The sequence below is a fragment of the Chinchilla lanigera genome, unplaced genomic scaffold (assembly GCF_000276665.1).
Source record: "Chinchilla lanigera isolate Chin_1 unplaced genomic scaffold, ChiLan1.0 scaffold00021, whole genome shotgun sequence".
NCBI classification, from domain to species: domain Eukaryota; kingdom Metazoa; phylum Chordata; class Mammalia; order Rodentia; family Chinchillidae; genus Chinchilla; species Chinchilla lanigera.
Window position 1 is genome coordinate 4,162,301 of NW_004955422.1, and position 13,607 is coordinate 4,175,907.

Below are 13,607 nucleotides of genomic sequence, written 5' to 3' on the forward strand. Positions count from 1 at the left end.
GCTAATTCTGAAGAGGAGACCAGGATGTGTTCTGGACAAATATTGCTATATTACTATCACATTCCCCCACATATTTCTATACCCATATTTTCTTAGAAATTGGGGGCAATAAATGGGTAGAAGTCAAGAAAAAGAAAATGGAAGTTTTTTTTAAATTTGAAAGACTGCATCTTAATAATAAAATAGATAACTTCCATGGTACCTCTTTGGTCATCAAAATATAGGAAGAAGAATAGTTTGTCATTACAGTTACCAATTTCACCTGACACTAATAACATCAAAATGAATCGAATTCAAAAGTTTAAAATTAAAAAAAAACAGGCATCTGGCACTCTACTATATTTATCTATGATTTTTAAAAATAAATGAAGTGTGAAAAATTCAGTGGAAAACTGACAAGTGTTTAGATGTTGAATAAATAGGTATTTTAAATATTAAACTCAAATCCAATTTAGAATCTTGAGTTTCATTTCTTTCCAGAACATTCACCTATTTTTATAACTTTAATTTTAAAGGAATTATTTTACATTTCCCTTTATAGAAAAATTCAAGGATTAACCACACTTGAAATAACTTTACTATTATCACTTGAAATAAAACTACTGATTCAACTTAAGGTGTATAAACTAGTATTTCAATTAGGAGCAACTTAAAGGCAATTTCTCTACAAACAGTGAAATAAGTTGTAACAGATTTGGAAGAGAAAATAATTTCTCCTACCATTTTAAAATATGGCAGAAACAGAATCTAGCAGTAATGCATTAATTGAAATATCAGGAGTATGGATAAACTTTAAAACCTTTATAGACCATATATGTGAGAAATTTAAATGAATACCTATTAAGATTGACTATTCTTATTCTTACATATCTAAATAAAAGGGAAAAATACATATAAATGCATCTATTCTAATACATAAAAGACAGTGGCCTGACTTTTATGGAAAAAAAAGAAAAGAAAAAAAAAGTTCCCACTGTCAAATTTAAATTTTATGAATATAGTGTCTATAAACTTTGAGTTAGTAAATACCTAGTGAGGGATGATCCAAAACAGAAATGAAACTACAAACTCCCCCAAAGCCAGACCAAGTAAAACATAACCTGATTGTTTTCAGTGTAGGCTATGTTGACCTCTTGCAAAATGACAGGCAAAATTATACTTGTTTTTACATTTGCATCCACATATATTACACTGAAAAGGATTTTCATACCCATGGCATCCCATGTGAATAGTGTGAAGGATATTGTCTGCAAAGTACATGTCACAGTGCTGGCAGTGGTGCAGAACCTGGATTGGCAGGGTTGGGGCTGGAGTGCTTGGCTGGCTGTTTCCTACGCTGGGAGTACTGGCGTGGACACTTGGTTCACTGCCTGTACCTGCCACTGGACTGTAGCTCCTCTGGCTATATGACGGCCCAGGCTCGGGGCTTGTGGGAGAGGAACTCTGAGGAGTACTTGTTGGTACTCCAAAGTACTTGTTAGTACTTTCTGCTTGGGCAGAAAGCTGCTGAATCATGAAAGGCTTTTCACCAGGGCAGGGGACTATATCAAGGGATGCGGGGCTCTGGTTTTCAGGTGGCAAACTGGATAACTGTCTTGCTAGAGTGGAGAGCTGACTTAAAGGGCTGTCAATCATGAATTCCTGGGGGTCCCTTGGTAGGCCACCAGCTGGTGTAATTTTCACCATACGTTCATAGGAGTCAGTCTGGATATTTGGGATTTGGTAGGTGAAATCATTCAGGTAGTCTGGTTTCTGAAGCACCATGGAAGGTGGGCTTAAGTTGACTAGTGCTCTTCTGCTATACCCTAGATTGCTTGTTTTCTTCTGTGAACCCCTCCACATTTCCTTGCTGTTCAAGGGGGACCTAGCGCCTTTAATCAGCACCATTTTGTGCTTGCGCCTCCGATGATGGCACAAGTTACTTTGGTCGCTGCAGCGGAAGGAACATAATTCACATTTGTATGGTTTCTCTCCCGTATGGGAACGCATATGGGCTTCCAGATGACGCTCATAAGCAGATGCAAATGGACATAAGTGACATCGATGAGGTTTTTCACCCGTGTGGGTTCTAATGTGCTCGGTAAGCCGTCCTGTCCCTTTGCTGGCATAGCTACAGTAGCGACACTTGAGCTTCCCATCAAAAGTCCTTTCAAACTCGTCCACTAGCATTTCTGAGCTTTCCTCCAGGGAAACGTCAGTAGACGGAAGATCCAGTCCATTCCGATCCCCATCTGTTCCAGCTGCCTGAAGACCCTCTGTTTTTTTGTCCCCACTCACTGACCCAGAAATCATGTTCACATGATGGGTCTGCTGAGTCAAGTATTCCTGAAAATCTTTCACGAAGTCCAAAGGTTCCGGTTTCTTTTCACCCATCTTCGTCTTTTATTTTTTTTTAAGTTTAAAATTGGTTATGCTTTTTCACCCCAAATCGATTCCACCTTTTTCTTGCCAGTCCGGCATCAGTGTAATGCAGAGGAACAGAAATTTACTCTGGAGACACAGGAAGGGACTCCAAAAGGCTACGGAGGGAATTTCAACTAAAAGTCAAAAGCCATACAGAAGTCTCCTGACAACCGCGCAGAGCCGCGAGTAACCCCCACCACGCTGCTCCACGCCCCCGGCTGCTGCCGTTGCCCCGCCGCCACCGTCCTGGTCACCGTTGCCGCCACCAGCGCCCTATTTGTGCCTCTGCATAACACGGTATATTGTTACACAGTAACCTTATTTGTATCTATAGAACTAATATATTCTAAAATAATAAGCATAGCATTGAAAATATATAAGCCAATAACATGTAATTGCAATGGATGATCAAGTACTGTATGTAATGACATATGTTACAGTTTTCTACAGCTGGCAGTGTGGTAGGTTTATCCACACCGGCATCACCATAGTCACATGAATGAAGTGTTGCCCTGTGTGTCATAAAGCTATGCTGTCACTAGGTGATAGGGATTTTCCAGCTCCATGATAATCTTTTTCTAGCTTTTGGCAGATCAAACCCAGGGACTTGTACGTGCTAGCATATGCGCTTCTGTAGAGCTGTACCATCATTATAATTTCATGTGAGCACTGTATGTGTATATGTGGCCTTGTTGCTCACTTAAACATTGTTACATGGTTCATGAGTGTATATGTTTCTCTCTCCTTGTCTCTGTCTCTGTCTCTCTCCCATCTCTCTTGCTCTCTCTCTCCTCTCTGTCTTTTTCTCCCCCTCTCCTCTTCTCTCCCGCTCTCCTCTATTTCTCTCTCCCTTTCTCTGTCTCTCTTTCTCACTCATTATAAGCAGTTGACTCATGCAATTATACAAGTTGGTGATTCCAAATCTACCGTTGTAGAATGGTGGGCTGTAAACTCAGGAGAGCCAGTGGTGCAGACGGAGTCCAAAGGGATCTGCTGGAGAATGTTTCTCTTACTTAGGCAAGGTCCAGTCTTTCTGTTTGACTTCAGCCTTTGACTAGTTGGCCAAAGACCACCCACACTATGGAGGGCAATCTGCTGCTATATCAGTGAACGTGTTATTCTCATAAAACAACATGCCTGTAGGAGCATGCAGTGCTATAATTTGGAAACCAGCTGGTTGAATGCACATGCTTGTCATCTCAGCACTCTGGGAGATTGAAGCAAGAGGACTAGATGTTTAAGCTCAACCTGACCAGCTTAGCTACTTAGCGAGAGCCCATCTCAACAATTAAAAAACAAGAAAAAGAGCTCGCAAATGTATAGCTCAGTGCAAAGTCCCTGGGTTCGATCTGTAGTACTGCAAAATGAAGAAATAAGTTGATAATCTTGGCAGTTGTTAAAGTAATAGAAATGTGAATAGCAGGCCCAGAATAATGTTTGACCAAATATCTGGGCACTTTGAGGACCAGCCAGGTAGATACATAAAATCAGCCACTGATTCTGTGAAAGCTAAGCACTCACTACATCGCAAAACTCAGGAACCCAGTTTGGGTTCTTAAATAAGCATTAATTAGGTGTGGTAAGGGCTGATGAAAAAAGTTGAATTGTTTACCTGGTGACCAGACAGGTAACCTTACAAGCTCACTTCCTCCCACTGGTCTGGCACCCACCGGAGTGCAGGAGTCCTGGATGTTGCTAATATGGTCCAGCTCCAGAAGAGCAGGTGCAAGACGGAGGGTGGGGGTGGTGGAGGCTCGCTGGTGTTAATAGCACTGTGAGAAAGAGGCCTGGCAGAAAAGACCACATAAATGCTACCTCTTTCTTTGTCTTTTTTTAGGGAGGGGCTTTTTTGAGACAAGGTCTCTTTATGCAGTTCTGGCTGGCCTTGAGCTCACTTTGTAGCCCAGGATGGTCTCGAACTCACAAGGATCCTCTTGCCTCAGCCTCCTGAGTGCTGGGATTACAGGTGTATGCCACCATGCCAAGCTAATGTCACCCCTTTGAGCAAACTACTAAGCTACTCCAAACCTCAATGTTCCCATCTTAAAGTGGTAAAAATTGTGCCACATCGTACAATTGTTCTGAGGATAAAAATGGGAGCTCATTACATGTAATGTCAGCCTTAGGATAAGGACAATGGCAAATGCCCTGATTTGAATGCTATCCTGTGATGTGCCCCTGGGTCTCCCCACTTTACAGATGAAACAGCTGAGGCTCATGTTAAGTAGGACCAAGACAGTGTAAAGGCAGAAATTAACTTTATTAGTGATTATTTTTGCTCACCACTCAGTTAACTTTACTCTCTTGGACCCGTCTTCCATCTGCAGAGGAAAGTAATTCCTATGTTAATGGATTGTGAAGATTTAAAGGACAGGTGAAGGGTGATGCACTTGTTTTGTTTTAAGGAATTTGGGCCATGTTTCAGTAACTGACAGTTGGTATCACTTATTTCATTTTTAAAAAAATCTTAACTTTTATAAAGTTACTTTGTTTTCCAGAGAGCTTAAAGTTCTGGAAATCTGTTCCAGGTTTCTTCTTCTTCTTCCTTTTTTTGTCTTTTTTTGAGACAGGGTCTCACTATGTAGTTCAGGCCGGCCTTGAGCTCACTTTGTAGCCCAGGCTGGTCTCGAACTCACAACGATCCTCCCTAACTAGAGAGGTTGTAAGACGTGATTATCCCTAACTTCAAGGCGCAGGAGCGGGGATATGCCTGTGCTGGAAATGGTGCTTCTGTTAGGGAAACTAGACACCCATCAAGAAATTGAGATCTGAAGCAAGACTCAAGTCCACTCTGCCAATAGTATACCTCAAGCAGCTGGTGGAGAATCTCCCACTTTGTTCAGGCAAGTGTGTTTTGTTTTCTAAACCTGACACAAGGTCGCAGTTATTTTGGGCTCCGTTTTGAGGGGATGTTTCAGCTGCACTGAACTGAGTATCCTTAGTGTGTATTAAAATATTTGCATGCTATATATAAAACACAAAGCTCCATTTAGCTCCCTTGCAAGACAATCTCGTATGAAAACTAGATCAACTGACCTTAAACACAAATTGTGGAGTAAATGCAATCAATCATGTTAGGCCTGCCATGTGGGGCTTGTTAAATATTTGTTGAGTGAGGCAACAAATAAGTCCTATTCTCTAGGGAGGCCTATTTCACTTACTCGACAAAATAATATTGAATGTCAGCATGGTACTTAGCCATGCTGGTGACTCCTAGTCAATCACACTCCCTGGTATTCACATCCTGTGCAGTGACCTTCCACAGTTAATCCCAGACTTGCTTTGGCCAGTGGAATTGCTACACGTATACTATAACTTGCAACTTCATAAGCACCATGCATTCAGGTTTGTCCACTTATTAAGCTGCCACCACCACATGGGGAAGCTCAAATTAGCCTCTTTAGGGAGGGCTCTGCTGGCAAAACTGTCTAGCCAAACCATGGAACTGAGAGATTAACCAATCCTTGTGGTAGACAAAGGTCAGCAAACTATTTTTTGTGAAGAGCCAGATTGTCAATATTTTAGACCTTGTAGGTCATACCCATTTTATTTTAAAGAGAATAAAAGATAAAAAGAAACAATAAAAATGATACAGAATTTCAAAACAAGATGATAGGAAATTAACAATGGTTCTTATATTGCATATTACTATCTTCAAAGTAGTTGTTCAGATTACCAGAAATAGACATGTAACATTGATCACACAATTAAGCATTAACTGTTCCTTTCAGTAAACCAATAGATATTAGTAGTACAATTATCTTAGCTATCTTGTATATAAATACATATTTTTTCCCATCTTTCTCTTTCTCTTTTCTCCTTTCCCCCATACCAGTTATTCTTTCCTTTTGAACAGTTTCTTTCCCTTTCCCAATATCTATTGTACTTTTTGGATTTTATTTACTCTTTCAATTTCTTACACAAGGGAGACAATGCTATGTTTATTTTTAATTTTTTTATTTCAAAAGGCAGCAAAATAACAACAATGAAGACAAAAACAAAACAGCACAAAAACAATAAAAATGATACAGAATTTCAAAGCAAGATGATAGGAATTAACAATGGTTGTTATATTACATATTATTATCTTTAACGAAGTTGTTCAGATTACCAGATGTAAGAATGCAAGATTGATCAAACAAAGAGAATAAAAAGTACTAAAAAACATTAGAAATAATATAGAACTTCACTAAACAAGATGGTAGGAACTCAGCAATGGTTGTTATATTACATATTGTTGTCTTCAAATTAGCTGTTCAGATTATCAGATATAATCAGCAACATAATTATCCCAGCTGTCCTTGTTTATATCCTTCCTTCTTTTTTCTTTTCTCCTTTACCTCATCCCAGTTGTTCCTTCCCTTTGAGCAATTTCTTTTCCTTTCACAATATCTATTGTACCTTTTGGGCTTTATTTACTTTTTCAGGTTCTTACACTAGGGAGACAACACAATGTTTACACATGTGGGGCTGATTTGTTTCACTTATGAGTACGGTTTCTAGTTGCATCCATTTACCTATAAAAGCCTCAAGTTTATCTTTCTTTGTAGATAAGTAGTATTCCATTGTACAAAAGTACCACATCTTTTTTATCCATTCCTCAGTTGATGGGCATTTGGGTTGTTTCCAAGATTTAGCTGTGACAAATTGCATTGCTATAAACATGGATGCGCATATATCGCTGTGGTGTGATGTTTCAATTCTTCTGGAGAAATACCCCGTGAGGGAATAGTGGGTCAAATGGGATCTCTAATCCTAGTTTTTTGAGGAGTGTCCACTCTGATTTCTACAGGGTTATAGCAGTCCACTTCCATCAACAGTGGAGAAAGGTTTCTTTTTTCCCCACAGCACCTCCAGCATTTGTTATTGGTTGATTACTTGATGATATCCATTCTTTCTGGGGTGAGATGAAATCTCAGTGTTGTTTTAATTTGCATTTCTTGAATGACCAATGATGTTGAACATTTTTCATATATTTATTTGCCATTTGTATTTCTTCATTTGAGAAGCATGCATTCATCTCATATCTCCATTTTTGGATTGTGTCTTTGAATTTTGGGGGCCTGATTTTTAAAAATTCTTTTAATGTTCTAAATAGAAGTCCTCTGTCTGAAGAACAGTTGGCTAAAACTTTTTTCCAATTCATGAGTTTTCTTTTTTCCCTTTGGTGATTTGTTTTGATGTGCAAAAACTTTTATTCAAGTGAGGTCCCATGTGCTGGTTCTTGGAAGTATTTCCTGTGCAGTTTGGTTTTTGATCATGAAGTCTCTGCCTACACCTATGTCTTCAAGATTTCTACCTATTTTCTCTTCCAGTAGATTTCATGTTTCTGTTTTAATATTTAGATCTTTGATCCATTTTGACTTTAGTTTAGTGCATGATGATAGACACAGGTCTCCTTTTAGTCTTCGGCATGTGGAGAGCCAGTATTTCCAGGACCATTTATTAAAGAGGCTATGCTCCTTCCTGTGAACATTTGGCCTTTTTGTCAAAGAAGATGGTTTAGTGTGGTTTTAGTTGTTTCTGCATCTTCTAGTCTGTTCCACTGATGTTCAGGTCTGGTTTTTTTTTGCCAGTGCCAGGCTGATTTTATCACAGTAGCTTTGTAGTATAATTTCAAGTCAGGGATTGTGATGCTTCCTGCCTTAACTTTGCTTCCCAGGATTGCTTTTTGCTATTCTAGGCTTCTTCTGGTTCTGGATGAATTTTAGGAATGTTTTCTGTAGATCTGTGAACATACCATATTTTCTGTAGAACATACCATATGCTTATGGTATGTTCATCTGGATTGCATTAAATCTGTATAACAATTTTGGGAGTATGGCCATTTTCTCAGTGTTGGTTCTTCCTATCCATGAGCAAGAGATATCTTTCCATTTTCTGAAATCTTCTTTGATCTCTTTTTTCAGAGTGCTATAATTTTCAATGTATAGATCTTTTACTTCCTTTGTTAGATTGATTCCTAAGTATTTCATTTTTGGGGGATGATATTGTGAAGGGTGTGGTTTCCCCAATTTCTCTCTCAGTGAGTTTGTTGTTTGTGTATAGGAATGCTATTTATTTCTGAGTGTTGACTTTGTATCCCACCATGCTTCTGAATTTGGTTATTAAATCTGCAAGTCTTTTGGTGGAGTTTTTGGGGTCTTCTATGTGGAGTATCATGTCATGTACAAATAATGATAATTTCATATCCTTATTCCTTTTATTTCTCTCTCTTGTTTAATTGCTCTGGCTAATGTTTCCAGAACTATATTGAATAGGAGTGATAATAGTGAACATGCTTGTCTTGTTCCTGATTTTACAGTGAAAGCTTTCAGTTTTTGTTCATTTAGTATGATATGGGCTGTTGGTTTGTCATAGTTGGCTTTTATCAGATTGAGATAAAGACCATCTATTCCAATTTTTTGTAGGTTTTTGGTCATATCATTTTTGTTGCAATTTCTCAACTTTATCATTAAAGCAGTCATAGACAATACATAAACAAATGGGTGTGTCTTTCTTACAACAAAACTTATTTTCAATAACAGGTATCCACTGAGTTTGGCCCATGGGCCATGGTTTAGGTATTCTGGCTTTTGGCTACTGAGTTTTGGGAAAATTTGCTTTGCTGTAATAGATAACTGTATACTCTGCCATGTTGTCCTCATTATTCAAGGCTTCCTCATTCCTGAGAACATTCCACCACCGAGCTTCATTCCTGATGGCTCCTTGGGGTGGCAAGCTCTCATTTCTCAGGCCTGGCCCTTGGAAAATCAGAAAATCAGCAATGCGTGTTTTTAGCCTGCTTGGCTGAAGGTTTTAGGAGGCCCAAAAGGAAATATTGAAGTGTTTTTTCAACAGGAAGGGATGGAGCCACTCCCTAAATTCCAAACAGTTGTGGATATGCTTTTCTTGCTCCACAGCAATGAGCTTCCACAAAATCTGACTAAGGTGATTTAAAAGCAGTATAAGAGGGTAACAGGAATCTCCTAGTCTGATGGCCTCATTGTATCATTAAAAAGATGTAATTGTACCCATAAAATGATGGCTACTCCCGCCATTTTACATATTGACCAGGAGCCTCACATTTCCTGGAGTTTCTACTAGGATTCCTAGAATGCTAAGTAATGATCTTCAGAAGAGTCAGAATTATTACACAATGCAAGCTTAGTCTTCAGGGAAATAGAGAGGTCCTCATGCTTGTTATCTCTAGCTGGCAGGATAACAGGTAGATAAGGGTGCTTGTTCCTGAGTCAAGTTGCCTAGAAGCAAGCCCTGCCTCCCAATTACCTTATAATCACATGACCTTAGGAAAACCATCTAATATTCAAATTTCTTCCTTTATGAAACTGTGATAATAGTGGTATTTATCTTTATAAGTCCTGTAACAAATAATTGATATAATTCATGTATTTATCACAGTGCAGATATATTCTAAATGCAGTAATACCTTGGCTCATGAACTCTTCTGTGTGTGAACAATTTGGTTCACGGACAAAAGAGTTCCACAGAGTTTGGCTTCCATTCATGAACTCCACATTGGATGATGAACATGACTATGGTCATCTTCCCTAGAACTGTGAGCAAATTAAATTCATGAATGGAGGCCCAACAAATTATGACTATCATACTTATTAACTGATCAACAATTCCATAGCATTTCCTAATTCATTAGGTTTTTGTAGAATATTTGCATCATTTCCTGAATTGTTCTCACTTCTTTATCTTGAATATTTGCATCAAAATTTTTTTGGAATAAGAAGCATGGTAATAATCTCATTGTAAATGGAAGGTTGAGGTGTTATGTGTTCTTCTATTGGCCCAGCTATCTTTATTCTTGCTCAGTTAGCTGGAGAAGAATGTAATTATTCTATATCTTCAGTTTACAGGTGGGAAAGATGGAGATAGAGACCTAGGGAAGTGCAAGAAAAAAATTGGCATTTAAGTATCACAGGACAATCCTCCAGGAAGTAGACTTGGGATTTACATGGTAGAAATGTGCTGGAGAGTGCTGCCTTCACTGCTTTCTCAGTGCTGAGACATAATACCCAACACCCACCATTTAAAGGAGGGCAGGTTTATTTTGCTGAGAGTTTGTAGAGTTTTCAGTCCATAGTCAGCTGGTTCCAAGGCAGAGTGGCATAGGATAGGGGCATGGCAGAGGAGAAAGAGTTCATGATATGGCAGCTGGAAGCAGGGCACTGCTCAAGGGAGTAGGGAGATTATCTATCTATCTGTCTATCTATCTATTCATCCATATCTATCTATCTATCTATCTATCTATCTATCTATCTATCTATTAACTTTCTATCTATCTGTCAATGGCCAGGCCACCCACTTCTTCCCAACATCACACCCAGCTATAACCCCTTCAGTGGACTAATCCAGCATCACACACCCTGGATCCAGTTACCTTCTCCAAATCTCCACCTATTGGCACATGAGGCTTTGAGGGGACATCCAGATATTAACTGTAACAAGTGCTTTCTTTATCAGCATCTGTAGGGAGGTGAAGGAAGCAGGATTGTGCAGAGGAAGAAGTAGGGATGTGATTTAGGCAAAAAAAAAAAAAAAAAAAAGGCCTCAGTGGACTCCTGGGGAGCTCTGAACTTGGAACACTCATGCAGAGTTGACCCAAAGGAGACAGCAAGTCACAACTTTAAACCCAAAAACTGACCAGTTATTGTGTTTGGGTCACCCTTGGTGAGGGACATGACTTTGGGAAAGGCTGCTGTCTTCAGCTGACAATGACCAAAGGGAGCCTCGCTGTCAACACCCCATGCTCCAGGTTTTAGGGGCACCTGAGCGGCATCTGCAGCATCTACTGTACACAGTGCCCACTGTGTGCCAGGCATTGTGTTAAGAACTTTCACAAGTTGCTTGTTACTGAGGGTAACCAATGCAGAGAGCTATGGAGTTTTAGTGTTTTCTGTGTGTCCAGTGGTTTACAAACTTCAGTTCATAAAGTTTTTCTTAAGAATGCATCAAGATTGAGATTATCTATTGCCTTTCATATATTTATGATATGTGAGCGATATATCAAATTTAGTTTTTTAATTTTAATAAAAATTTGAAGTTTATCTGAGCAAATCAAGATTCATAAATGAGACAGTACCCAACTGCAAGTGGTTCAGGGATCCACCCCTTCCCCAAAATAGCAAAACAAAAGCTACCAAAGGAAATCTTTTATGAGGTGCAGAGAAGGTGAAGCAAAGAAAATATTTGCCTACAGTGGACCAGGGCACTGGCTAGCGCATATACTCCCAGCTACTCAGGAGGTCGGGGTAGGAGGATTGCAATTTTGAGCCCAGTCAGAGTAATTTAGCAAGACCCAGTCTCAAAATAATAAAAAAGAAAATGAAAAGGGGTGAGGATATAGCTCACCACAGCCTGAGTTCAATCCTCAGTACTGCAAGAACCTCAAAACTAAACAAAAATGCACACACACTCACTGAGCAACAAACCAACCAACCAATCAACGAACAGTGCAGTAACAGCCTTAAAGTCCCTAGTTAGAAGTTAGTGTTTCGCTTCTGATGGGTAAAGTCCCAGTTTGAAGTTAACTGGCAGTTTCTAATTGGTAAGATTTATGTTTTATGTTGAGCTGAATTTTGGATTGTTTACATGAAAAACTCAAAGTGCTAGGGTTGTTTCTGTCTCATGGTCTTCCAATTAGTTATTTTAAGTGCCAAAAAGGAGAAATGGGAGGTTCAGAAAAGCAAAGTTGGCGCTCAGGACCTGAACCCAGCTCTGTCTGCCATCAGAGCTAGTGACTTTTTCACTGTGCAGGATGGACCAATTTCGTAGAAGTGGAAGGCTGAGCTGGGGTTGGAACTCAGTTCTGTTACAGGATTCTTTTTAGCAGGCATCACGCTGCTTTGCAGAAATGAAAAAGACGCTCACTGGGGAGATGAGAAAGGCCACGATGTAGTGGGCCCAGAAAAGGCAGCTAAGATGGAGCTTAACTTCTCTGAACTGTTAACTGTGTCCCTAGCACATCAAGGGGTTTAAGACATTGCCTGACAGCTGCAGTTTATCAGCTCTGTACATTTCACTAGGGACTCAGAGAAGTCTTTAGCTAGGTATTTCTTTATTTTACCTTTTTTTCCTCCTTCTTTGACTCCCTTCTCAAGCTCTAGAGTTTGGGCCTGATCCTGGGGGGTGGGGTGGTAGAAAATATTTCTTGGGAATATTAAATTAAAGTCTAGTTCTTTTGGCTGTGACATTTGCTGAGACTGGTGGCCACCAGATGGCGCTCACCTTCTATTCCTTAGGCTCCTCTATTGATGGGGCTGCGTGTCTCCCTCTGAACAGGCTGTAGTGAGAGTACTAATAGTTAAAATGGTAGTTGTGATGTGCCTAGTAAATGACTATGCTAAGCACTTTACATAAATTTTGCCAATCCTACCCCAGCCCTTTAAGGTAGGAATTATAATCTTTAATTTACATGCAAGGGTAAGAAACTTGCCCGACATAGTAAAGTTAGTAGTAGTAGCTGAATGGAGTCAGGATTTCAACCTCTTCACCTGACTTTAGAGCTTTGATCTGTACACTTGTCTATCCTCCTAACCATCACTGCTATGGTTTGAATGTGTCCCTAGAATCTCATGGGTTGGGAAGTTAATTCCCAGAGTCCTACACTAATAGTGCTTGGGGAAAAGGACCTTTGGAAGGAGTATTCCATTTAAGGACTGATGGGTTATTAAGGAGTGGTTGTGCTACAAAAGGAAGCTCTTTCTTCCTTTTTTGCTCTCTGTCTCTCTGTGTGTGCCTCCTGCCACATTCTAACCCAACAAGAAGACCCGCACCAGCAACAAAGCAGCTGGACTTCCCAGCTCTAAAACTGCTAGCTAAATAAACCTGTGTGCTTTAAAAGTTACCCTGTCTGTGGTATTTAGCTGTAGCAACAAAACACAAACTACGATAGTTACATAGTGAAGTCCACTGAGTACTTGTTATGTGCCAGACATTGTGCTAAGTGGTTCATCTGCCACCTTTAAACTTGTAAGACCCTGTGAGGTAAGTGCTGCTATTCTTCCTCATTTTAAGATTGAGGAGATAGAGGGATGGAAAGATCAAAATGACCACCAACTTACCACTAATGAATAGTGGAGCGCAGAGTAGAAGCCAGGCTACGACTGTCCAACTTACTATGTTTACTATTCCCTGTGTCTCTGTTTCTATCTTGCTGTGGCTTACTTTCTGAGAGGTGACAAAAATGAAGA

The 13,607-nt window shown here is 39.7% G+C and overlaps 1 pseudogene; it reads right to left on the bottom strand.

Annotated features, from left to right (window-relative positions):
• Nucleotides 1-994: 994 nt before the first annotated feature.
• On the bottom strand, nt 995-2,591 carry LOC102027755 (annotated as a pseudogene).
• Nucleotides 2,592-13,607: the final 11,016 nt, after the last annotated feature.